This window comes from Canis lupus, chromosome 37 (genome assembly GCF_003254725.2).
Source record: "Canis lupus dingo isolate Sandy chromosome 37, ASM325472v2, whole genome shotgun sequence".
Lineage (NCBI taxonomy): Eukaryota > Metazoa > Chordata > Mammalia > Carnivora > Canidae > Canis > Canis lupus.
In genome coordinates this window covers 27,224,924-27,249,587 of record NC_064279.1, presented here as the reverse complement: position 1 = coordinate 27,249,587, position 24,664 = coordinate 27,224,924, and the positions used below count along the sequence as shown (strand labels likewise).

Genomic DNA, 24,664 nt, shown 5'->3' with positions numbered 1-24,664 from the left:
CCATTCACTAGTTTAGTTGTATATTCGGACTCCAATTTAGAAAAGCATATTCCATTTACCTGAATGTTCCTCCTTGGAAATTTCATTCAGAGGAAGAGATGGTATCTTATTTTTAATTTAAAGGCATGGAAAGTGATTCAACTTTAATCACTAACACTTAAGCCATTACTACTATACGCCAAGCACATCGCATTTGCTGTATATACTAGACTTCCTTGTAGCCCCATTTTACAGTTGAGAATCTGGGTGTAAACATTTAGAATGTTTTGGCTAAAAAAAAAAAAAAAAAAAAAGAAAAGAATGCTTTGGCTAAAAATACGAGAAAACTTGCTGGTTGACCAGATATATTTTATTTTTCTTCACAAAAATAGAAGCGAGACTCTAACGTAGTCTAGAGCTGGTGCGCTGCCTCAGTAATGTCATACAGAACCTGGTCTCTTTCCATCCCAATGTCCTCAGCATGTTTGAATATGGCTTCAGTTGTTTACGTGATGGCAGTCGCAGGACTTGGCATCATGTTTTCTGTTTGTATCCGTCAAGGCTGTTCAGGAAAACAGAAGACTGTAGGTATTTCAAACTCCAAAGGGATTTCAGCGAAGGGAATTTAGCATTTACAGAGTTGTTGGGAAGACAGTCAGGAAGCATGGAGGTCTGCATAGTCCACTACTGGTTCTGAGTTTGCAGCCAGCTTGGGGGTTCGGAGGCCATAGGACCCCAGAGAGTAAGTGATCATGATTGCAACGCTCAGCCTCAAAGCAGGTGATGCAAAAGAGAACAACAGACAAGTCTGTGCTCTGCCGGGGTCCGTGTACTTGCTCGCTGCTGCCCAAGGACCAATAAAATGGCTTCTGCTTCTCTTCCATGTTTGCAAATCTCTTGTGAGTAGTGAGTCCACCCAGCAACTCCGATGGCAGGAATTCTGAGAGAGGTAGATCCCAGGCTTCTAGGCCCTGCAGTGTAGGAAGGGCACAGAAGGAAGTAAATGTTACTGAGTTACCAATGGACAATCCAGCCCAAGGCTCTGAGCAGGATGAAGGGCAAAGAGCACTCACCAGGACTTCCATCCCTTTTACCAGGAAAGCAAAACCTTCTGTTTATATTTTATTGTCCAGGGCTGGCTCACTTGATGCCCTTTGGCTGCAAGGGAAGCTGGGGGAGCAAGCATTTAGCTTTCCTTACTCTGCGGTGGAGGCAAGAAAGAATCTCATGGACAATATGAAAAGATAGATGGCAGAGCGAGATGATCTATGTGACTTTTTAATTAGAAAATAGAGCGAAAATCAGGCATCACAATAGAAAAATGGGCAAATACATAGATGCCAAATTATAGGAGAGGAAATCTACAATAGACACAGTAGCCTGTGAAAGAAATCCTCAATATCATAAATTATCAGAGTAGTGTGAATTTAGATTCAGATATGTTGGGGGCGCCTGGGTAGCTCAGTGAGTTAAGCATCTGACTCTTGATTTCAGCTCAGGCCATGATCTCAGGGTCATGGAATCAAGCCATGTATCAGGATTCCCTCTCTCCCTCTCCCTCTGCCCTTCCTGACTCCACTCAACCCTGGCTCGGGCTCTCTCTCTCTCTCTCTCAAAAAGTAAATAAATAATAAATAAATAAATTCAGATATGTTGCAGTGAAAGTCTAAATTTCCATAGCTATTCTAGGTGGCAATCGCACCGTACTTAAGGTGAGTGCAGATTTCCCTTTTGACCCAGCAATTCTGCTCCCAAGTATATATTCCAAGGGAATTATCAAGCAGGTTCACAAGTGAACAGGTAGGAATACAGTCATTGCAGCTCTGTTAATGATAGAGAGCCCTGGAAGCCTTGGATAGGTAAGAAGTGGTGGAGGAACACTATAGCGAGCTACAAAGAAGTTAAGGGTAACATGGATCAATCCATCAAATACAGCATAAAATGAAAACTCAGTGAGAAACAGAACGAGCTCTATAATCCAATGCCATTTGTAAAAAATTAAAATAACACGCAAGCGAAGCACAACACATATTTGATAATAACACATTAGGGTGAATGCCTATGGCCAGAAAGATAGGAAAGGAAGTGGAGATGACAGATAGAGAAATTAATTAATTAATTAAATAGAATAAACAAATAAATAACTACAGGAAAAGATTCTTGCTTGTATCACTTAATGAGAATGTGCCATGAACTGAGGGCAAGAAGGGAAAATAAGACTAATGAAAATGACCAAGAAGTCAACTGATTTAGAAAAACAAATTGTGTGTGTGCCTGTACATATGTTACAAACACCCACCCGTGCTCTCATAGCAATGTGCCACCAAGCGGATTCTTTTTTTTTTTTTTTTTTTTTTTGGGTCTAGCTTCCTTTGTACTTTGTGCTTTATTTTCATTTATTGTCTTTGATCACCAAGCGGATTCTAATGCTGCATAGGTTCTGAAGGCTTATCTGTCAGCAAACCTACCTCGGTTGACGTGACTGACTCCTTTCGAAGATGGGCCCATTCCCAATGGTATGCCAGTAAACGTGGGGAATCAGTTGTAACCCACCATGGAGTAGCTCCACGGTCTGTAGGAGGTAGATTAACCCAATGAAAGTCCAATTGACCAGAAGCCAGAAGATACAGACGCTCTGTGGGCAATATTTTCCTTTTTGTTGAAATACTTAAATGGTTCTTCTTCTCCCTCCTTTTTTTTTTTTTAAGTGGTTCACCTTACGAGGTTACAAGTGAAGCATTCGAAACTCTAAGGGGAAGGCATCAGTCACAAGGAGTTTTCTACAAAAGTTTTTTAATATTCTGAGAAGTGTTCAGGGAACCCAGGTGGTCAGTTAAGTGTCTGACTCTTGATTTTGGCTCAGGTCTTGATCTTGGGATTGGGAAATTGGAGCCCTGAGTCGGGCTCTGCACTAGGTATGGAACCTGCTTAAGGCTCTCTCTCTCTCTCTCTCTCTCTCTCTCTCTCCCTCTGCCCTCCCCTCTCAAAAAAAAAATTCTGAGAATGTGTTAAGAAATAATGAGATATTATCTATATAGGTTTCTCAGCTCTCTGCCTGTGAGAATTCTTTCTTTTTGTTTCAAAAGTTCAAAGGACCAGACAGCGAAGTTCTCTCTTGCCCTCAATTAGCAGGGGAAGAAAGAGAAACTTGTCCAGTTTGTGAACCAGCCCGTTCAACACTTCCCTGGGGGTTAGCAGAGATGGACTCCCTCTTTTATTCCAGGGGTGATTGGCAGTGATGACATCCAAGAACAATTTTTTTTTCTCAGTTTGGATCCTAAAAGGTGGGCATCCTGTCTTCTCAAACAGAAATATTCAATGAATCCAGTATGTTTAATTTATCATGGCATAGGACAAGATCGAAACATTTTGCTGAACGTCCCCTGCCTTTATCCCCCCCTTCCTGATGTATCCGGGGTATCCCTGGAGAATCAGAGGCCAATCGTAGTGTGACACGCTTTCCTGACAGCAATTTATCAAGCTCATCTTTTTCGCAGATGATGGAATGATTGCCACCTGACAAAGAGACAGTAGGAGTAGGATTTTCCAAGGATATCCTAGTAAATCCTTGAAACCCAGCACTTGTGCGGCTTCGGACAAGCCATTTAACATCCTGAAATGTCCATTCACTCTTAAAAAGATTGAAAAATAAAAGATGGAAATATTTCTAAGAACAAAGAACTGCTGTGAGACGTAACCGAGGCACTTAGACGACAGTATTTGTAACTCCTGGGGCACTTGCTTCTGAGCCACATCCAGCCTTCACCCTCCCGGGTTGGACTAGTGTGGAAAATGCATTTCTTTGGGAAAAGAGGATAAAAATCCACTCAAATGCAATGATTATAACCTATATATCATGCAGCCTCGTTTTGAATAGAGAAATCCACAACCGGTATCTTCTTCACATCTCAGCAAAGTCTTATTATATGTCAATATTCTACACATAAATGAAGCCACATATGTTTGCTTCTCTTCTGCACCCGAAAATTAATCTCAGATTGCACCTCACTCTTGTGTTCTTTTATTTATTAAATATTCCTGTCAGTATTCCCGAGAAGTCATCAACATACCCGATATTAAAAGATATGCCGTATTATGGGGCGCCTGGGAGGCTCGGTCAGTTAAGCGTCTGCCTTGGGCTCAGGTCATGATCTGAGGGTCCTGGGAGTCCTCAGCAGGAGCCTGCTTCTCTTTTCCCTCTGCTCCTTCCCCCCCACCACCACCACTTGTGCATTCTCTCTCTCTCTCTCTCAAATAAATAAATGAAATCTTTTTTTAAAGAGATATGCTGTATTTTATGACCAGTTTCAAAGTACTTGAGAGTAATGTTGACTCTTCATGATGTTTGCCCCATGTGCTGAATTCAGAACCTAACTCCTAGTGAACAGAAGTTAACTTCACTAGCCTATTAACAGTCAGGAGAGTGGACTCGGAGTCTGAGGGCCTGGGTTAGAATCACCAATCCACACCGCGCTGTGTACTGGGAGGCAAGTTACTTAACCTCTCAGAGCCTCGGGCTCGTCATATATTTTTTTTAAGATTTTATGTATTTATTCATGAGACACACAGAGTGAGGCAGAGACACAGGCAGAGGGAGAAGCAGGCTCCATGCAGGGAGCCCGATGCGGGACTCGATCCCAGGACCCTGGGCCCAAGGCAGATGCTCAACCGCTGGGCCACCCGGGCGTCCCCAGGCCCATCATATGAACCCAGTGCCTGGCAACTTACAAATGCTCAGTAAACATTAGCTGCTGCCGCCCCTACAACCACTATTATTACTATCACGACTGTCCCTTTGTTACTGCTCGCTGACACCTAGCAATACTCACATCACTCCAAACACACCCTTAGCATCTCTAACCACGGCTCCCCGTGAGCAAGCTGCTCTCCTGTCCCAGTTTGTCATCAGGAGTTATTTTTCCCAGGTTCGATCAGTATGAGAAATCTTAAAATCAAAAGAATTGTTCTCTAAATGCTCTGCCCTGTGCACTGAATTGGAAGACGTTGCTGTCACTTCCGAAGGGAATAACAAAGAGTCGAACCCTCCCGTGTCCTCATTTTCACTTTGATGTGCCACAAATAAAAAATGAGCTGACACTCCTAAAATATGAAGACACCATATTGTTGTCACTCCGCATCCTGGCACATCTGATCCCCCTCATGCTGCTCGGGCTGTGCGAGCCTTTGAAGTCAGAAGATACCATTGCCTGATCTCCCGGCACTGATAATTAAGACATAGTGTGGCAAATCAAAAGAGACATGCCACCTAGTATCTACATTCCCTTCCCAAGGGGGAGAGGGAGGGGAAAAGAAGAAGAAGAAGGAGGAAAGCAGGCTTATAGTTGTGATTCATAAATCAATTGGTTCTGCCTTTTGGTAGGAAAAGACCAGCGCCTTCTATATTACAACTCAATCCCATCTTGCATCCCCAAATCAATTTTTCTTTTTTTTTATACTTTATGATCTTTGAGTTTCTTTTTCTTAAGACTAATTTTTCTTCTAAGAAGGGAGAGGAATGCCATCTCTTAAAAAAAAAAATCTTATCATTTGTCTTCCTGTGGGGGAAAATGGATGCATTTTTCTGTCATTCTTCTTTGTCATAAGCAATTGCTGTTGTGTCATAAATTTAAAACAGGTTGTGCTTCTGAAGCCCCGTTCAAATCTGAGCAGGGGACATGTGGGATATAAAGGTTTATTAGTATAAATGGATAAATAATGAATGTTGAGTCCCGGGAACCTTGTGTTCCAGCTAGTTGGCTCCAATAACATGTCATAATATATTAAAAAAAATTCAACTAGGCAATATCTTCACAAAGATAAATTGATCTAAAGTCTAATTGGAAAGGCATAGAAAGCATATTGCCATGTTCATTTCTTTACAATAAATAATTTGGGTCTACAAATTCAACTGTGATTTATTTGTGAGTATAACATAATCATCAAAACGGGTGACAGGCTTTTTTGAAAACTCACTGTTGAATATATTCAGAATTAAAACCTGTTAACTCCATGGAAGATCTGCCTGAACATTATCTTAAGTGATATTTCCCTGTTGTTCTCCTTCTGGTCTCTGACCTTTCTCTTTCTACTGCAATGTCATTTAAATGGAAAGATTCACCACAAATTGCACAGTGCTACAAAAAGACTCAGAGTGATCTCCAAAGTCAAAGGAAAATCTAACTTGACAAATAAAATTAAATCCCACCTCCCATTTCCCAAGGAAATCTTTCGAGAATGGAAAGATGACTCTTCAAATTTCAGATTACCCAGATTATGGAACTATCAACCAATTGCCAAAATCATAAAAAGAATTTTTTTTAAAAAAGTATTAGGCATTCATTGGGTAAGATTAAAAGAATGATCCAATCCTTTTCCTAATTTCTTTGTGCAAGGTGTAGTATTAGCAAAAGGGAAAAAAATCCTACAACATAAAATGTGAAATCCTTTAGAATCCCGAGATGCTATTTTGAGCAAGGAGATGGAGGAATGGGTAGGTGTGGGTGGGACCAGCGGGAGAAAAGGGAAGCAATGTAGGAATTAATAAGCTCCCAGGGGTCACCGTGTCTGCAGACAAAAGCAGTGAGCTCACATGTGGTCTTCCCAGTTTGTGTGTCATGTCATACTTGACTGTGTTTAATCATGAGAGGAAAATGATTGAAGAACTCCAGACTTTAAATGGATTCCAGACCTTCATTCATATTTAGTAAAGGAGGGAATGTCAGAGATGGCTCTAGGGACACCTTAACCTAGAAGAGTCAGACGGTCATGGTGGGTCTGGACCTCCTACAACATGGAGGTTGCTTGAGTGACTTAAAGAGCAAACCAGGTGTGGAAGCTACGTTTATTGTCACTGCTGCCACTGTGTTTCACTTAATGTTGCTATTGACTCTTACAGCTTATCATTGATAAGTACACGTGTGTGTGTGTGTGTGTGTGTGTGTGTAATCTCATTATATCTTCCTAGAAGTCTCCAAAGATGGTGTCATTATTATAAACCCTGTTAGATGTGATGTGAGGACCTGAGGGTTTAGTGATGTGCCAGATATGACACAGGCCCCAGTGGCAGATCTTGAAATAGATCCAAGTCCTCTGGTGTCCATTCCCATCTCATCAGACAGACTGTACAACCCCTGAAAAAAGAAAAAAAAATATCACTCATGAGAGTACTCATGATAGAAGAAACACTTGGTGGGGTGGAAGGAACCTGGAGAAATTAGGAAGGGGAAGTTATATAATTTCTTCAACAATCACTTAGAGCGCTTGGTGTTCCAGGCAGACTCAGGCTTGTTATCAATACTGACACGCCAGTGCTCTCAACAACCACATAATGTAGGCGCTGTTACTAATGATCACATTTTAAAGATGTAAAAACTGGGGCCCAAACAGATTAAATAACGGGACCCAGGAAAGGATTAAATGAAGTAATATAAAACTTGCTTAAGATAGCCCTCAGAAACTGGTGTTGTTTTTTTTTTAAGATTTCATTTATTTATTCATGAGAGACACACAGAGAGAGGCAGAGACATAGGCAGAGGGAGAAGCAGACGCTCTGTGGGGAGCCCTATGTGAGACTTGATCCCAGGACCCCAGGATCATGACCTGAGCCGAAGGCAGACGCTCAATCACTGAGCCACCCGGGCATCCTGGAAAATGGTGTTTAAAAGAACTTAAGAACACAGTCAACTGCGCGGAGAAGATAGTTGGCAGACTTCTCTGGCTTAACTGATGCGCACATGCCATGATGCCACACAGTAGAATGGAAGTTGAACACAGTACAACGAGGGATGTGAAAGAGAGCCCCTCACTCGGGAGGCTTCCTGGATGGGTTAGCCTCCACCCATGGTTTTTTACAGACTTCGGCTTGGTGCCTTCTGTACCAAAATTGGATGGCCTCCACACTCCTTTTCCTCTTAATTCCCAGCTCACCTTTACTTTAATCCAAATCTAGGACTAGTTTTTCCCATGCCTTGAAATAATTCCATGGCTCAAACTCTAACCAAGTCGACAGCTCTGCAAATATAAAGATGCAGAGACTCCAGCCTCCCCCCTCAAGCAGCAGACCCCCTAGAAAGCGACTACAGACTTATAAACCAGTAATAACCACACATACATCAGGGCAAAAAGTAAAAGTGTACCCGTGGAGCACATGAGGGGACTGTGGCTTTTGTCTTAGGCAGACTTCCCCAAGGAGGTGAACAGAGAACTTGGAAAGGAAAGAAGATGGGTGTGGAACTGAGTGTCCTACAGAGTGTGGGTGCTTAGGGAAATGTGCACGGTTGTTGTTGTCGGAAAATAAGTTTGAATGGGAGGCATGAAGAAACAGGAAGACTGACAGGGTGAGAGAAGCCAGGCCAGTGTCTGTCCTGAGGGTTGTCTGCACCGCATGAAGCCTCAGAGAAAAGAGAAATCATTAAGGAGATCGTATCTGTAGGTTAGAATACAACTCTCATAAAAGCCTGGTTGAAAATCTTGCGGAGGAATAAGTGAGATTCAGGAGTCTATTTCCAAGTGAGAAATGACAACAGCCTGACCTAAGACAGTGCTAGTAGAGGGCGGAGAACCCAGAAGATGGGCTTGCAACTGATATGGGAAGACAAAAGGGGTAAGCGGGGGGCATAGGTTCCTGGCAGGAAGATTTTGTTAGTGGGGCCACTGAAGCAGAGAGCAGATCCAGGAGGGAGAAGACGTTTGGGGATGAAGGGGACAAGATGACTAGACTTCTGGCCAGGCTGTTTCTGGGGCCTGTGAGGCACCCAAGGAGAGCTTTCTAATGGATGGTGGAAAATATAAGCACATAATAGGCCTTCAAAATAAGTTCCTTTTTATGCATTTATCCCCCCTGAGATGACAGATGACAGTTGTTGCGGACATATTCACCCTCCCAGAATACACAGGGCCCTGGAGATTCTTTACTGTGTATACTAAGGCTCACCCCACCACGTTCTGGATGAATTTAGCTTCTGGATAAATTTGGCCAATGGCAGGACATTGGAAGATGGAAGAAAAGATGAGTTTTCTTGCTCGCTCCCTGCAGGGTTGATACAGACCAGTATCCTTCAACCCAATACCACAGTCTCTGTTAGGTGACTGGACTCCGAGTTTGTTCTCTCTGTCCCTGTCTCTATTTCTCTCTCTTCTTGTTTTGTTAGGCCTAGTTGGGGTAACTTCATTTCCACCACTTGGGTAACTTGACTATCTCCCCGGGCCTTCTCTACACCATGGTCACTCCATCATAAAAAGCCCCTTAATTAAACTCTCTTCAAATACTCTACTTGAGTACACCACCTTTTTCTTGCCAAATGGACTGATAAATTTGGCTTTAAGGTATCACAACCTCCTTGTTTCCTTTCAACTTCACTATCTATCCCATTTTACTATCCTTTGCTGGTTTTATCCCAGCTTTACAATATTTAAATTTTTTTAAAAGATTTTACTTATCTATTCATGAGACACACACACACAGAGAGAGAGAGAGAGAGAAAGAGGCAGAGTCACAGGCAGAGGGAGAAGCAGGCTCCATGCAGGGAGCCCGATGTGGGACTTGATCCCGGGTCTCCAGGATCACGCCCTAGGCTGAAGGCAGCGCTAAACCGCTGAGCCACCTGGGCTGCCCACAATATTTAAATTTTAGAGTGCCCTAGGACTCATTTCTCAGGCTTGTTTTTTTTGTTTTTGTTTTTGTTTTTTGTTTTTTGTTTTTTGTTTTTTTCTGTGTACCCTCCGTGCCTGGATGATCTTGTTCAGGTGATGGTAAATATCATCTATGTGGTAACCATCAATATGCTTCCAGTCCTAACCTTTCCCACTAAATTCCAAACTCAAGGATCCACTTTCAAGGCTCATAAGCAAATCAAACTTAATTTGTCCAAATCATATCCTCCCCTTCCCACCACCACCACCAAGATCTCTTCTACCCTGGTCATTCCCATCTCAACAGCAGCACCACCATTTATATAATTGCTCAGGCCAAAATCCTAGGAGTCTCCTTGGACTCCTTTTTGCTACCTACCCTGCAAACAATCCAGTAGCAAGTGCTGTCAACTCTAGCTTGGGTTATACCCTGATACTAACAGCCTCTCACCCTTGCAGCACTGGTGTCCGAGTCCATACCACCCTTTGCTCCTCACCCAACTACTAGTGGTCTCCTGTCTGGGGTCCATACGGAAGCCAGAGTGGGTCTCTCCTTAATGTAGAAATCAAAGCACCATCATCTAATCATCCACATACTTTGAAAGACTTCCTTGTCCAAGCCAAATGAAACCCAAACATTTTCGTGTGACTCCAGGGCACTACATCTTCTGGTCTTTGTCTTACTCTCCAAGGACTTGTTCTGTCTCAGCTACTCTAACCTTCATACTACCTAATACAGTAGCCACTAGACATGTGCCCACTGGACACTTAAAACTGGCCAAGGAGACTGGGGAACTGAATCGGTTTTATTTAATTTTCCTTAATTTAAACCCAAATTTAAGAACAGGTACAAATGTAATTATCAAAAAATGCTTAAGTATGTTTGAATAACATGGATATGTGAACCTACTTTAAAAGTTATACATTTTATGAAAGCAAAGTGCAGATTAATTATTTCCAATAAAAATTTAGCTCCTGAATTGAGACATGCTTTAAGTAGAAAATACCCACCGGACTCTGAAAACATTATATGAAAAGAGGAATGCAAAATACTACATTCATGATTTTTACACTGGTTACAGGTTTAAATGTAAAATATATAATTAAAATCAATTTCACTTTCTTTTCTTTTTAATTTTAGGTTTATTTTTTTTACTGTGGTTACTAAATATTTTTGAGTTATCTATGTGTCTCTCATTGTATTTCCAAGGGCAGCAGTGCTTGAAGATGTCAAACTCGGCTCTGCCTTCAGGGTCTTTATATTTGTTATTCCCTCTGTCTAGGAATGGTCTACCAGACTCCCACCTCCAAATGGCTTATCATCACTCATTTGCGATTTTTCTTCAGATCTCTGCTCAAATATCAAATACTCAAACAACCTTTGAGTTGCAAAAGTAACCTTCATCCTATCTCTCATGCCCTGCTTTACTTTGTCTGCATAGTGCTCACCACTACATCTATCTGCTCATCCTCTGAGTCCAACACTAAAAAGTAATCCTCATAAAGACAGTACTTTTTTCTTGTTTAGTGCTCTGTTCCCAGGACCTAGAAAGAAAGAGTGTATGTGGGCACTCGATATTTGTCGAAGAATGAATGAATGAAGCCACTGACACAACTTACGGCATAGCATGAACAACTTCTCTGTGTATGCTCTGATACTTACCTGAATTCAGCCTTGCAACATCTTCACTGTGCTAGAACTCAAGTGAGCATATTTATCTCACGAGAATCAGGACCCTGAGATGTTGATATAAATGGGCAATTGCTCAGGGCCAGCGTCAGAAGAATTCAGGTAATGGCGGAGCAGGTGCGAGCGACACAGGCCACTCTCCACATAGCCCTTTTACAGATCCAGCCAAGAGCCACAGTCCTGTACCTAATGCCAATGAATCATTTATATTTAAAAATGCTATTATTTTTCATTTATTCTCTTTCAAGACAGATTTCAAAGGTGTATGAAAGTTTTCAAAAGTGAAAATAGTGTGTGAAAGAAATGAACTTAAAGTCTTCTAAAATGTCTTTTCTTGAGATGCCCTGAAAATACACTTGAGCTGTTTTGCAAACAGCCATGATTCCAAGCACACATTATTCCTTCAGTTTTCAAGAGTCAGGAGCAGGTAATTCTAAGAAGGAAGGAAATTAGAGTCGCATAAATGTATTCTAGGCTACCTCCAATGTAAAATATATAGAAGGCTTATCATTTGTAGGCTGTACTGTGAATTTTTTACTTTGATTTTCAACAGAAGTATCACTTCAGGTACTAAGACAACCCCCTTTTTCCAAATGTGAAGTCGCATATATATTCAGCATGGAAGCCAGGGAATTTAAAATTTTCCTCTCAAATAGCATCAATTTGCACCTCCTAAACAATAAAGACTGAGCTAACAATAGCATCCCCATAAATGTCAAAAAACATGCTTTCACTCATAGTTTAGAAATTTCAAAGTTGAAGGTAAGGTGAATGCGTCAACATAAATAGTGGAAATAAGATGCATTTTTATCTTGCCTTCCAGAAGGTGCATAACTTTCTGTAATTATGTTATCATCGCCAATAACTGCTAAAGATTTTTTTTTAAGATTTTGTTTTTAAGTAATCTCTACACCCAATGTGGGGCTCATACTTAACCATGCTAAAGAGTCACCCATTCTACTGACTGAGCCGGCCAGGTGCCCCGATTGTTAAAAATTTTAGGCAGACTCGGGCATTGAATCTCCAGTGATGGGAGGGAATGGAACAGGGTGGGGGACTGGGAGGAGGTACGCTCTAGAAGGTCACAAGTGAGAATGTGCGTGAGGACAGCTGCCAGCCTAGCGGATGGCCAGAGTCTAAAACCATTTCTGAATGTCTATGGCCTTCTTCATTGTGGACATGTGGGTAATGAACCCAGGACAGGATGAGGGGAGAGGATCACCTCAACCATCTTTAACTTGTCCCCATTCCACCAGGCATGGTGTTGCTGCCTCATTTTCCTCGTCCATTTCCTCATCAGCTATGAATTAATAAAGTGGATTAAACTTGTATGTGACTAAGGAGAAAATACATTTTACATCAGGTTTTAGGGCATATTTTGTCTCCCTATTTCTGGACATTACAGCCTCATCTTTGTGACCTTTGTCTGAAGACCTGAACCATATTTAGGCTCCTATTATATTTGAGATAAAAGTGGTGAGTTTAGTGAATTTTAGAGGGGAGAGGTTAGAATTTTACCACTTACCCTTGTTTTCAGGCCTGTGGAATTAGGAGAATTACAGAAGATGTGCTTCTGGAAAGAGCTTGCTGAGGCTTGCCATGGTGTTTAGCAATGAATGACAGCACTGATTCTGGATTCAGATCATGTGGGGCACAGGCTGCCAGTCCATAGACCATCCCTGAATTGTCTCATATGCTCTTGAAAAAGAATGTACATCCTAGGGATCTACTCTTGACTGGTATAGTCAGGAAGATGAAGTAAATTCAGTCTCAAACCACTGGTATATTGATGAATTTGCATGCTTCAAATTATAACCCCTTCCAGACAGTCTTTCAAACCAAAAGGCCATTTATTTGGAAAGGAAAAAGGGGAAAAAAAGAAAAGGAGAAAAAATATTCAAATTATTTTTTGATCCCTTAAGGTTGATTTTCATTTTTTTCATCCTTTTCTACTTAGAAATTGCTTTAACACCCATTTTCCATGATAACTCTGCTCCTGTCCTGGGAAATCCTAAGCTGGGACATGCACCTCATCCAAGAACTGATATTACAGTAGTTAAATGTGACAACACTTTCCACAAGAGAATATGCATGACTGTTTCCTATGCCAGTGATTCATTTCAATTCTGATATCAAATAGATTTTGCTTTACACCTCTGGCTGTCAAATATATGTGCTAGTCTTCCTCTAAATTTCAAATCCAGTCAGGGAGATGAAGGAGATAACACCTCTTTTATTACAATTTGGGAAAACAATAAAAATCATTTTGGATATTGAAAATATACCCATGAAGCTCTTGGGTATATTTCACTCTGTGCTTGGAAAACTGCAGACAATATATTCAAAGAAACAGATGTCAACTTAATACAATTAAAGCTACGATGCCTCCAAAGCCACCAGCAGGTTTGCAGATACTCAATTGAATCAGCAAACCACAAATAAATAAGCACAGAGAAAACTAATTGCCTGGAAAAGAATGTTCCACTTGCTTTGTCATTAGCCGCTTCAAACTCTCTACAAGTACAGCTTATCTGAAATCCAAATTCTGGAAGAGAGATCAGATGGATACTGAAACCAAGGCCAAAGACTATGTCTGTCTTCTTCTCACACCCTTCAGTCAGGGCAGCCAAGACTCAGAGAAAACTCACAGATGCAAAGTAAACATAATGGTGCTTTGCAGTTCGTTTCAGAGAGCTTGTCCATCAATGTAAAGAGGTGCCGTTCGAGACTGTCAAACTTCAATGTGCATAAAAATCACCTGGGATCTTGAGAAAATGCAAAGGCCAATTCAGTAGGTCTGGGGTGGAGCCTGAGAAACTGCATCTCTAACCAGTTCCCAGGTGATGCCCATGCTGCTGGTTACATACGTGATTAATAGTGGGATCTCACCTGGCTAATAATTTCTCTTAGAAATCAAAACACCTGTTGCCATTTTCACCCCTCCAGTAATTCACTGTACGTTCTTTTTTACCTGAAGATTTTATTTATTTATTCATGAGAGACACAGAGAGGGAGACAGAGACATAGGCAGAGGCAGAAGCAGGCTCCCTATGGGGAGCCCAATGTGGGACTTGATTCCAGGACTCTGGGATCATGACCCAAGCCAAAAGCTGATGCTGAACCACTGAGCCACCTACGAGCCCCTCACTGTACGTTCTTTGGGAAGTTGTCTGACCTGCTTCTCATCTGTAAAGAAGAGGTACTAAAGTTAAAGAGATCACGTTAATATGAAATCTTGAAGAGAGTTGAAGATGTCCTATGAACACATTGGCTGAGGAAACGTGGTCGAATGAGATCCATTGGAAGAGGGAAGAAAGGAGGCTTAAAGGGTGAGAATCAAAAGTAAGCAAACAAACAGGTCCTATTGAAAGGCAGAACCCTGAAAAGAAAGCATAAGTAAAAGAAAAAAAAAGGCAAAGTGCCACAAAAAGAATCAGTAGGAGGAAAGACAGACTTCAGGACAGAGGAAGAGAGGATAATGCGCAAGTACTAAGTTCTTCAATATCAGAAGACTGATGACCCCAGCGATTTACAAAGGACAGATCCTTGAAGAGAGGTGGGGGCAAAAGTGATGCAGCCTATAGAGAAAAAAGAAAAGATAGGAAAACCTTAGATGGAATACAATAAGTGGTTTATAGTAGATAATAAGAGAGACAAATGTAAAAACCTGTTTCCCCAAAATGCTGGATGAATTTTTAATGCATTTTTTCCCTTGGCCTCTCGATATTTTTATTTATTTATTTATTTATTTATTTATTTATTTATTTATTTATTTATTTAAGATTTACCCATTTATTCATGAGAGAGAGAGGCAGAGACACAGGCAGAAGGAGAAGCAGGCTCCCTATGGGGAGCCCAATGTGAGACTTGATCCCAGGACCCTGGGGTCATGCCCTGGCTGAAGGCAGGCACCAAACCGCTGAGCCACCCACAGATCCCCTTGATATTTTTTAAATACCTGGGACACATATAAGTAGCACACCTTCCAGTCATTGCGCAGCCATCTATTGCCACCAACATGAGATTAAAAATGTTGCCAAGAATTTCCAAATGCACTAAAAATGAACATCGAGGCTCTCTGTATTGGGTCCTTCCAAGAAAGAGAGTTTGCCTTTTTATTCCCAAAGCCTCCCTGTGACAGGGAATACCTACTAGAAGATGGAGAGGACAGAAAGGATGGAGGAAAAAAACCCAACATTTTTAATTGATTTTCTTTGTAAGTCGGTAATTAAGTGAACTACTGCATCAGCAAAGCTGGAAAATCCTGCCTATCCGGACTGTCACTTATGCCAATAGCGTTCTTGAACTTCTCCAGGGTTGGAACTCCTGATGACTGGCTTCTGGGAATACCTGTGGTAACCATTTGGGATCTGTGAACTCTCACGCCTTCTCCGTGTCAGCAGACACCCACATCGAGCAGATACCTTCTCAGAAGGCTGTAAGATTACATTTCATTTTTGGAAGTGACCATTCTAGCCACCAAACGGTAACACTCTCTGAGCCTGCCAAGGGCCATGGGTGACTTTCTTCCAGATAAAGGTGCTATCTGCCTAAGACTGACATTACCTGGGTATCAGCAGTTTCTGCACCGGAGAATGTATCTGAAATCTAACTGCCAATTTCCACACATCTACAGAGGGAAACAAAGGGTCGGGGTTCAAAGGCTCCTAAACCTGGGAGAACCAGTTGGAGCATTTGCAACACAATCAGTTGTACAATGGGGGCAGGGGGGACGTGGTCTCACTCATAGATAAAGACCACAGTCCAAGAAGAGTAAACTGGCCCTCTAAATTTACCAAGATTCAATCAAGATTCTACTGCAGGACTCACAGGCTTTTATCTCTCTGACAACCGAGCCCAAGAGGTTTGCCAAAATAGAATTCTAGTGTAGGGGGAAAGAAGCTAAAGAATTATGCATTAATAACACCTTTACCCACAGGCGGAACATATTTTCATCTGCACACATCACGAACCAGAGATCTTAGGTTATTAAAGGTGAAAGAGGCTAATAGTCTTTGGGATGGCTCTCTTGGGATGCCTATTTGCATAATGAAGCTAATACAGGGCAACCCAACTCAGCAGTTCTTTGGGATCAGGTACTTGTAGTCACTCACAATATTTTAAATTCACTAACTAAATTACTTTGTGGAAGAACTGTTGGTAGCTAACCTCCAAACTGTGTCTACGAATAATTCATGACCATATTTACCAACGAAGAAGAAGCCTAATTGGTAGAGAGGTATGATTTAGTTAATCTGCCTTTTAGAAAACACCAGATTAATAAATACATAAACATGGCCATTGATAAAGATTTAAGCACTGCTGGGGTCATCTGCATAAAGTAACCTTAGAGTTGCTCTGGATTCCCAAAGCCAGGACCCCTAGATCGAGAAGCAGCTCCTGCCTGGAGCTATCCTGTATCCAGGGAAAGAAAACCGAAACATTTGGCCATGAACTTTATTTTCATATTGAGTCATTGCACAGCCGTTTTACTTAAAATTATGGAACCCAAACTGTAGGGAAAAATTAGCATAAAAGATAAGTAAGACTCAGTTGATAACTTGGTTTTAAAAGAAAGAAATGCGATTTATTTACCACAAAGGGACAATTTAATATTTTGCAGTTAATTCATTGGATAACTTTCTCTTGGTGTTTTTCCTGTAAATGGTCTTACTTTAGAAAACAATTCATGTTGGCGGCATGAATAGATACACAGAGGATTTTTAGAGCAGTGAAAATATTCTGTATGATGATACACGGATAATGATCCACGTTATTATACCTTTGTCCAAACCCATAGAATGTACAACGTCAAGGGTGAACCCAAAGTTAAACTATAGACTTTGGGTGATAATGATGCATCAGGGTAGTTTTTCCAGTAGTAACAAATGTCCCACTCTGGTGAGGGCTACAGATATAGGGGAGGCTGTGTATGCGTGGGGGCAGGTGTATGTGGGGAATCTCTGTATCTCCTTCTCAATTTAGTTGGGAACTTGAAATTGCTCTAAGAGGCTGTAAATAAACAAACCTAGACCTTCGTAATCAATAATAGTAATGACCATTGATATTGACAGAATATTTGTTATGTGCCAGGCACTCTGCTTAGTGCTTTCTTTTAAGGTTATTTATTTATTTGTTTGTTTTGAGAGACAAGGAGGCAGGGACAGAGGGAGAGGCAGAGAGAAAATCTTAAGCAGGCTCTATGCCCAGCATGGAGCCCAACACGGAGTTTGATCTCACAACCCTGAGATCATGACCTGAGCCGAAATTGAGTCTGACACTTAACCACTACCCGGGTGTCCCTCTGCTAAGTGCTTTAAATGGATTAATTCAGTTAATTCTCACAGCCTCTCTGGACCTTAGGTGCTAATAATACACCTATTTTATAGATCATCACTGAAAGGGTAAATGCTCATGATCACACCACTCGTAAGCAGCTGAGCTGGGGATTCACATCCAGATACTGAATTAATCCATCTGTTGGGAGATCATACTGCACAAGCAGTGCTTGATTTTCCTAGTGCTTTGCTGTTTCTGTGTGTGTTTACTGTATAGGTATGCGTTTATGTCCACATCGACGTATCTCTTTCTCTAAAAACAAAAATGTACTGGACATAGAATTATTGCCACCTAATATGTTAGAAGATAAATGTAAGATCCCCCTTCCCCAGGGATTTCTGCATCTCCCCTCTCCCCAATATTCCTTGAAATCCTTACATCATATTTACCGAATAACTATACCATCAGTTGTTAACTTGTGAAAAGAGTCATTTTAACTCTTATCTATTAATTCTAAATTTACCTTCTCTTTCCTTCATGAATAGCCTTCTAATCCAACACACCTCATCTTTCAACTCAGAATTTTGAGGAAGTAGAGAGAGTAGAGTAGCTGTAGGATGTCGTGCTAAGTTTCAGAGGAAGACAATGAAAGTCAGCGCAGTATGGTAGAGAAGAGAAAAAATATGGGGAAGTTTTAGGGAGCTGGTCACAAGAGGAGGGAAGTGTGGCAGGAGACTTGGAGTAACTGTGGTCCACCTAGTGGTAGAGCTGCTTAGAATCCAAAATGAAGGACCTCAAGAAGCAGAGATATAATAGGTCAAAAGATAGGTCAAAAGATTACAGGTTGTCTCCTTCCCTGTGAGTGGGCTGGATTTTGTGGCTCACTTCCAATGAGTAGAGCATAGGCAGAGGGAAAAACAGTAACTTTTCAGTGGAAAAATCTGGCAAACACTACCTTAGCCAAAGGATTAAGCTCAGTATCACCCATGATCAATCACGTGGATAACATGTGGCCTTGATATGATGTTATGAGAAGGCACTTCACCTCTGTGATATTTTCCCCGAAAACCCACAACCCAGTCTGTTTATGAGGAAAATGTCAGGTAAAACCCAAATCGGGGAACACACTACAAAACACTTGACCAGCACTCTTCAAAACTGTCAAGATGGTGAAAAAGAGGAGAAGACTTTGAAATTGTCACAGATCAAAAGAGGCTAAGATGTAATGACCAAATGCAGTGTGAAACCACAGATTGGATCCTGGTGTGGAAAAAGGACAGTTAGTGGACAAACTGGTGAAATTGCAATAAAGTCTGCAGTTTAGCTGATCGCAATAAGCCAACGTTAATTTCTTAGTTTTGACAGATACACCGTGGTGACATAAGATGTTCATATTAAAGGCAAATGAGACAAAGACTACCAGGAGCTCTCTGTGATTTCATTGCAACATTTTTTGTTTGTTTGTTTGTTGTTTGTTTTGTAATTTATACTTATCCCAAAATGAAAAGTTAATTTAAAAATAATTGTGGATTATAGCTTCATCTCATTAAAATGGTTTCAGAGCATAAATTTTTTTTTCAATGGATTTAAAACATTTAAGAAGATATGTAATTTTTTATGATATAAGGAAAGTGCAGACTTAGAGGGGTTATGCTTTAACAGCACACTGTGTTCAACAAGACTAGTGGTTACTGACTATGTAGAAGCTTTACGATAAACGAGATTAAAAGCTATGGCTAAAAGGAAAGGCACATGGGGAGGGACAAAGGGAAAAGTGTTTCAGAGTGAAGGTGCCTATGTCAGCCATGGTCCTTTTTATTGGCATATTAGGTAAATGCTCTGGGCAGCCATTAAGCCTAAGTGAGGTAGGAGTTACATAAATTAAAAATGTTTGATCAGGGGAATGAACATGGAAAGACATGGAAAGGCTGGGATTAGGGGTCAACTCCAGACAAGAGCAAGAATAAAAATATGAAAGTCGATGACCCCGGTGTTGGTCATTGGTAGGCTCCTCAGACTTCAAGTTGGACAAAGGGAAAAAAGATAGAAGGAGATACTTTACAAAGTTGTTTCAAGCCTGTTTGCTCCAGATTTGGCATGAGGAGGATGGATTATTAATAATTCTTTCCATTATAACTTTGTCTCCTCCCTTCCTCTTTGACAGCCTAGAATGAATGAAGTTCATTCTAGGAGTGATGGAGATCCCAGCTCTGCTACTAACTGGAGTTTTGATATCAGCAAGTTCTCTTTATCTCTCTGGATTTCAGTTTCTTTAAGTGAAAAATGAAGACTTTTTTAAAGATTATATTTATTTATTTATTTATTTATTTAGAACATAAGTAGGGGGAGGGGCAGAGAGAGAATCTCAAGCAGACTCCCCACTGATCAGGCAACCTGATGCAGAGAGCTTGATCTCACGACTCCGAGATCATGACCTGAGCTGAAATCAAAAGTCCAACACTTAACTGACTGAGCCACCCAGGTGCCCCCAAAATGAAGAGGGTTTACATGACGAAAAGTCTCTGCCAGATTGTAAACATGTGATATGATTTTGTGGACGGCTTTTGGCCCTCAAGCCCCAAATTTACAATTCTTGTTAATTATATCCAATGACATACAAGTAAGAATGGATGGAGTCAACGCTGAGAGCCCCATGTGAACTTTGCCTCTGTCAACCCAGTGAGGGTTCCATCATTTTGCTGGCATCTGGGCATGCAACACCGTGCCACTGCATCCAAGAAGCTTTGCTGTGCTGGTTACTTCAGGCCTTTAAAAGAATATTATAAAACTTATCTTCCTTTTTCATTGCTTCAATTTGGGATCCATATCTAATGTAGGCCATTGGTATAGAGATAACATATATTTCCCAATGAAAATAGAGATACAAATAAACTGGAGGTATTAATAATCATTTCATGGTTCCTAAACACTAAAATGGGAATACTAAGGGTAAACTTTGTGCCTCAGATGCTGTTCTTTCATGGGGGAATAAAGCAAGGAAGAAGGGTGGGGAAAAGCAAAAAAGAAGGGAAGGTAGTCTTAGGAAGGAGAGTGGAGTCTATATGCTAGCAAGCAACAGTATTGAAAGCTGGAGAAAATGAAATTTGCCAAAAAATCCCAGAAAAAAAAAACACACACACACAAAAAAAACCCCTACCTGGTCATATTAGAATTGAAAAGTTGTCATCCATTTTAGGTTTTAAAAAGGGCAGGAAGGGTCATCTAGGGAGAATCAGGAGAAAGATAAAATGACCTACTTACCCCAGTTTGCCCAGAACTTTCTGCATTTGGGGAAAGAGCCCCGACCCAGGCAATTGGGTATGTATGTTGGGTTACCCTAGAAAAAGAGTAAAATCAAATATTACATTGTTTTATTTTAAGATGATTCTCACATTGAAATGGTTGAATTTTTCTCTTTATATTTAGTTGGAGGCCAATTAGTTTTGTTCTATATTTATATAATGCTGTGTAGAAATTGTGGAAACTCCCAAGAGTACAAAGAATGAATATATATGCATATGCGTATGCATAAGGACATGCATACACATACACATATACATATACATATACATATTTCTTATTCTTAAGAAAACACATCTCTACCTTATTTGGCACCACCTGATATTGCATAGACTGGAAAGGAACTTAGATTCATGATCCATCTAATCTTATGACTGGGTCTAGTTTTAAAGACAAAAAAGTACAAAATACTTTGAAAACTTAAAAGCAGCCCATGCTACTACTGATCTGTTCAAATAGAAATACCATGAAAGCTGAACTATTTTTGCAATAATCTGAATTTTTTGGCAAGTACAATCAGCTATGATAAGGACAACTCATTTTATACATGAAGACAAAACCTACATTAAAACACAGATGTGTTGGGGAATCCCTGGGTGGCTCAATGGTTTGGCATCTGCCTTCGGCCCAGGGCATGATCCTGGAGACCTAGGATCAAGTCCTGCGTGGGCTCCCTGCATAGAGACTGCTTCTCCCTCTGCCTGTGTCTCTGCCTCTCTCTGTCTCTCTCTGTGTCTTTCATGAATAAATAAATAAAATCTTAAAAAAAAACGCACACAGATGTGGCAAAGTGTTAAGAACAACAGACTGGATGGTTACCATTATGTTTGTAATATGAAGAGTGAGAAAGGCTAAAACCTACAAACTGAGATGAATAACATATTAATAAATACCTAAATTTCAGAAAAAAATAATGCAAAAGCACATGTCCTGGACTCCTACTTAAGATCATCTTCTACGTCAAGCAAAATGACTTCCAAATTGGAAAATGTAGGTAACAAGCACAGTTACAGAAAATTGGATTTCAAGGTGCTGGAAGATATTTAAAAAACAAAAACAAAAACAAAAACTCTTGGCTTAAAATTAATAGAAGTCATCAGGCCCAACTAAGTTATCCACCGGGCCAGTTTGGGGGAATAAAAGCAAACAAAATGTACAAAAAACATTTAATTTACCATAAAACAAGGTACACCAGTTACTGATATATGGACAAATACCCCCAATGTTTCAAAATAGAGAAATGAAGTTAGAAACTACAAATTACATCAAGTTCAGCTTGATGTTGACCCTGCCCATATTCTGGGAAAAAAGGCTGAAATCAAGGAACCAACATAAACAATCAGCCAGTCATGCCAAACAAATTTTCATTTAAAAAAAAAAAAGGAAGAAAGAAATCTTACCAGATAAATCAAGACATACAAAGAATATCTTTTGCTTTCAGTCAGTTTAAAATATTTTGTTTGTAGTTTGTTTCACAAAGTTTTCCTCTATACCCTTAGCAACAGAAACACACACACACACACACACACACACACACTGGATGAGCAAGTAGCATGGTTGCACTAAGTGTTGTACCTAAAGTCTGTTGATTAATGGATGAATACCAGATGGTTAGGGTGTAGCAAGACTCTGTGATCGACATCACTTAGTTGCTTTTTTTTTTTTCTTAATTACTAGAGGTCAAGAGATATCCTTATCGAGTCTGTAGAAGATACATATCTGATGATGAAATCAGTTTTCAGAAAGAACTTGACAAACTAGAATTAATGATTGCATTGACTTCCATGAAAGTCCCACTCTGTGCTTCCGAAAACAACTGCATCAGTGAAATGCAAATCTTGCCTGATATGACCACAAGATTGTTTATAAAAATGCTTGGGAATTTGGGTTGATATCAATCTCTTTATGAGCCAATGATATGGCACGATTGCCAAAAATAGCTCCTTCCTGCTTACCTTGCACCAGTTAGAAGTAATCCTTTTCAGAACAAAGAAGGCAGTGTTCTTACAGGGACAGTTCTTGGTTTACTCTATGCCACCACATTTCAAGAGAAAGACTGATTAAGGCTTATCTAGAACAGTGAGACCAAAGTCGTGGAGAGTCCAGAAAGTGGGTTACAGCAGTAATTATTGAAGAAAAGAAAGAGAACTGGGGACAAAGAACAGTGGAGGCATGATCATTATTTTCAAATATTTGAAATTCCATTTTAAAGGAGGATTGAATTTACTCCACAAAGCTCCAGAAGACAAAAGTCAGATCAATAGGTTGAAAATTTGAATAGGCAAAATTGAGCTCACTGCAAGAAAGAACTCTATAGTAATTATAGCTTTTTAATAAAAAAAATGAAATACCAGTATTGCCAAGGGTATAAAAACATGAATATTTTCATATAATTGAAATGGGGATGGAAATTGGATCATTCTTTCTGGAAAGGCAATTTGGCAATGTATTTCAAAAGATTTAAAAGCCTATATCATTTAATTCAGAAATTCCACTTATAGACATTTACCTACATAATTAGAAGTGTTGAAAAAAGTTTATAACAAAATTCATTGCAGCATTTTTTGTAGTAGTGAACATTTTAAGATAAACTATAGTCATCGGATAGATAAATATATTCCATACATATACATATGTGTTATATATTTATCACATATATACAATGGAATGCTAAGCTATTATTTTAAAAGCACATGGTAGAAAAATATTTTATAGAAACAAATATTCATAATATGTTTTAGTTGATAAAAGAGATCTCCGTCTTCTAAACATAAAATAATAGAAAAAAGTAAATAAAATACACTAAAATATTAACATAGCTACCTGTGAGATAAAGAACAATTTTTCTTTCTTTTACTATTTTTTTTCTAATGTCTAAAATGAAAATATAGACATTCTTCAATCAGAAACAAACAAAAACCAATGAAGGCACAGAACATGTGTTCTCACATCCCCAGTACCTGATTCACAGTAGGAAAGCTACACATTTTTTCTTGAATAAATGAATAAATTAATTAAATGTTATAAATATTTTATAGGGTGAACTCTCTAAAAGAGTTAATAGCTTCCCATTACTGGAAATGTTCAAGCAGAGGCTAGATGACTCTCAGTATATTTGGAGGGCATTCTTACTTTGATTTAGAGTAGGAGTTCCCAAAGAGAGACACCTGGGAAACCTAAAATACCTCCCCATTTCATGAAATACAAATTCCCAGTTCCCACTCCAGATGTACTGGATCAGAATTGGCAGGGGTTGTTAGACTTTGCCTGGGTTTTTGGGGGTGGGTAGACTTTGGAGACTGTTTCCGTGCACCTGGAAACCAAGCTGTGGTCCTATGCTGCCGGCTAAGACAGGATCCCACAGAGGTAACTCGGCCTTCGCACTGGCTGTTCGCTGGCCTGGAACAGTCTTTTCCCAGATCTGCAGAGGATTGCCCCCTTACTTCCCTCAGGACTTCATTCAGATGCCACTTCCTCAAAGAGGCTCCCCTTGACTCCCACAAATTGCAGTCCTTTCCAAAGTGTCCCATCCAGGTACCCTTGCTCTGTTTTTTTTGTCTGAACACTTATCAACTCCTACAAAATAATGCATTTGTTATGTTTATTATCTGTGGTCTCTCCCTACTAGAAAGTAGGCTCCATGAAGAAAGGATTTATTTTTTCCCTTTTTTGTTCATTTAAGTATCCCAGAAGAATGCATGGCACATAGTAGGTACTCAGTGAATGTTTGTAAAGCTAGGTACAAAACCTATGGCTCAGAAGGGCAGGGATCTTGGGGGAGGTGTC

General features: G+C 40.2%; 1 long non-coding RNA gene across 1 annotated transcript; it reads right to left on the bottom strand.

The window, feature by feature from the left end:
- Positions 1 to 331: 331 nt before the first annotated feature.
- Positions 332 to 20,924, bottom strand: LOC118353487 (uncharacterized). The gene is made up of 2 exons (XR_004812553.1): positions 20,840 to 20,924; positions 332 to 950 (listed from the first exon to the last, which is right to left on the bottom strand). It is a non-coding gene; the product is annotated as an uncharacterized LOC118353487 (long non-coding RNA).
- Positions 20,925 to 24,664: the final 3,740 nt, after the last annotated feature.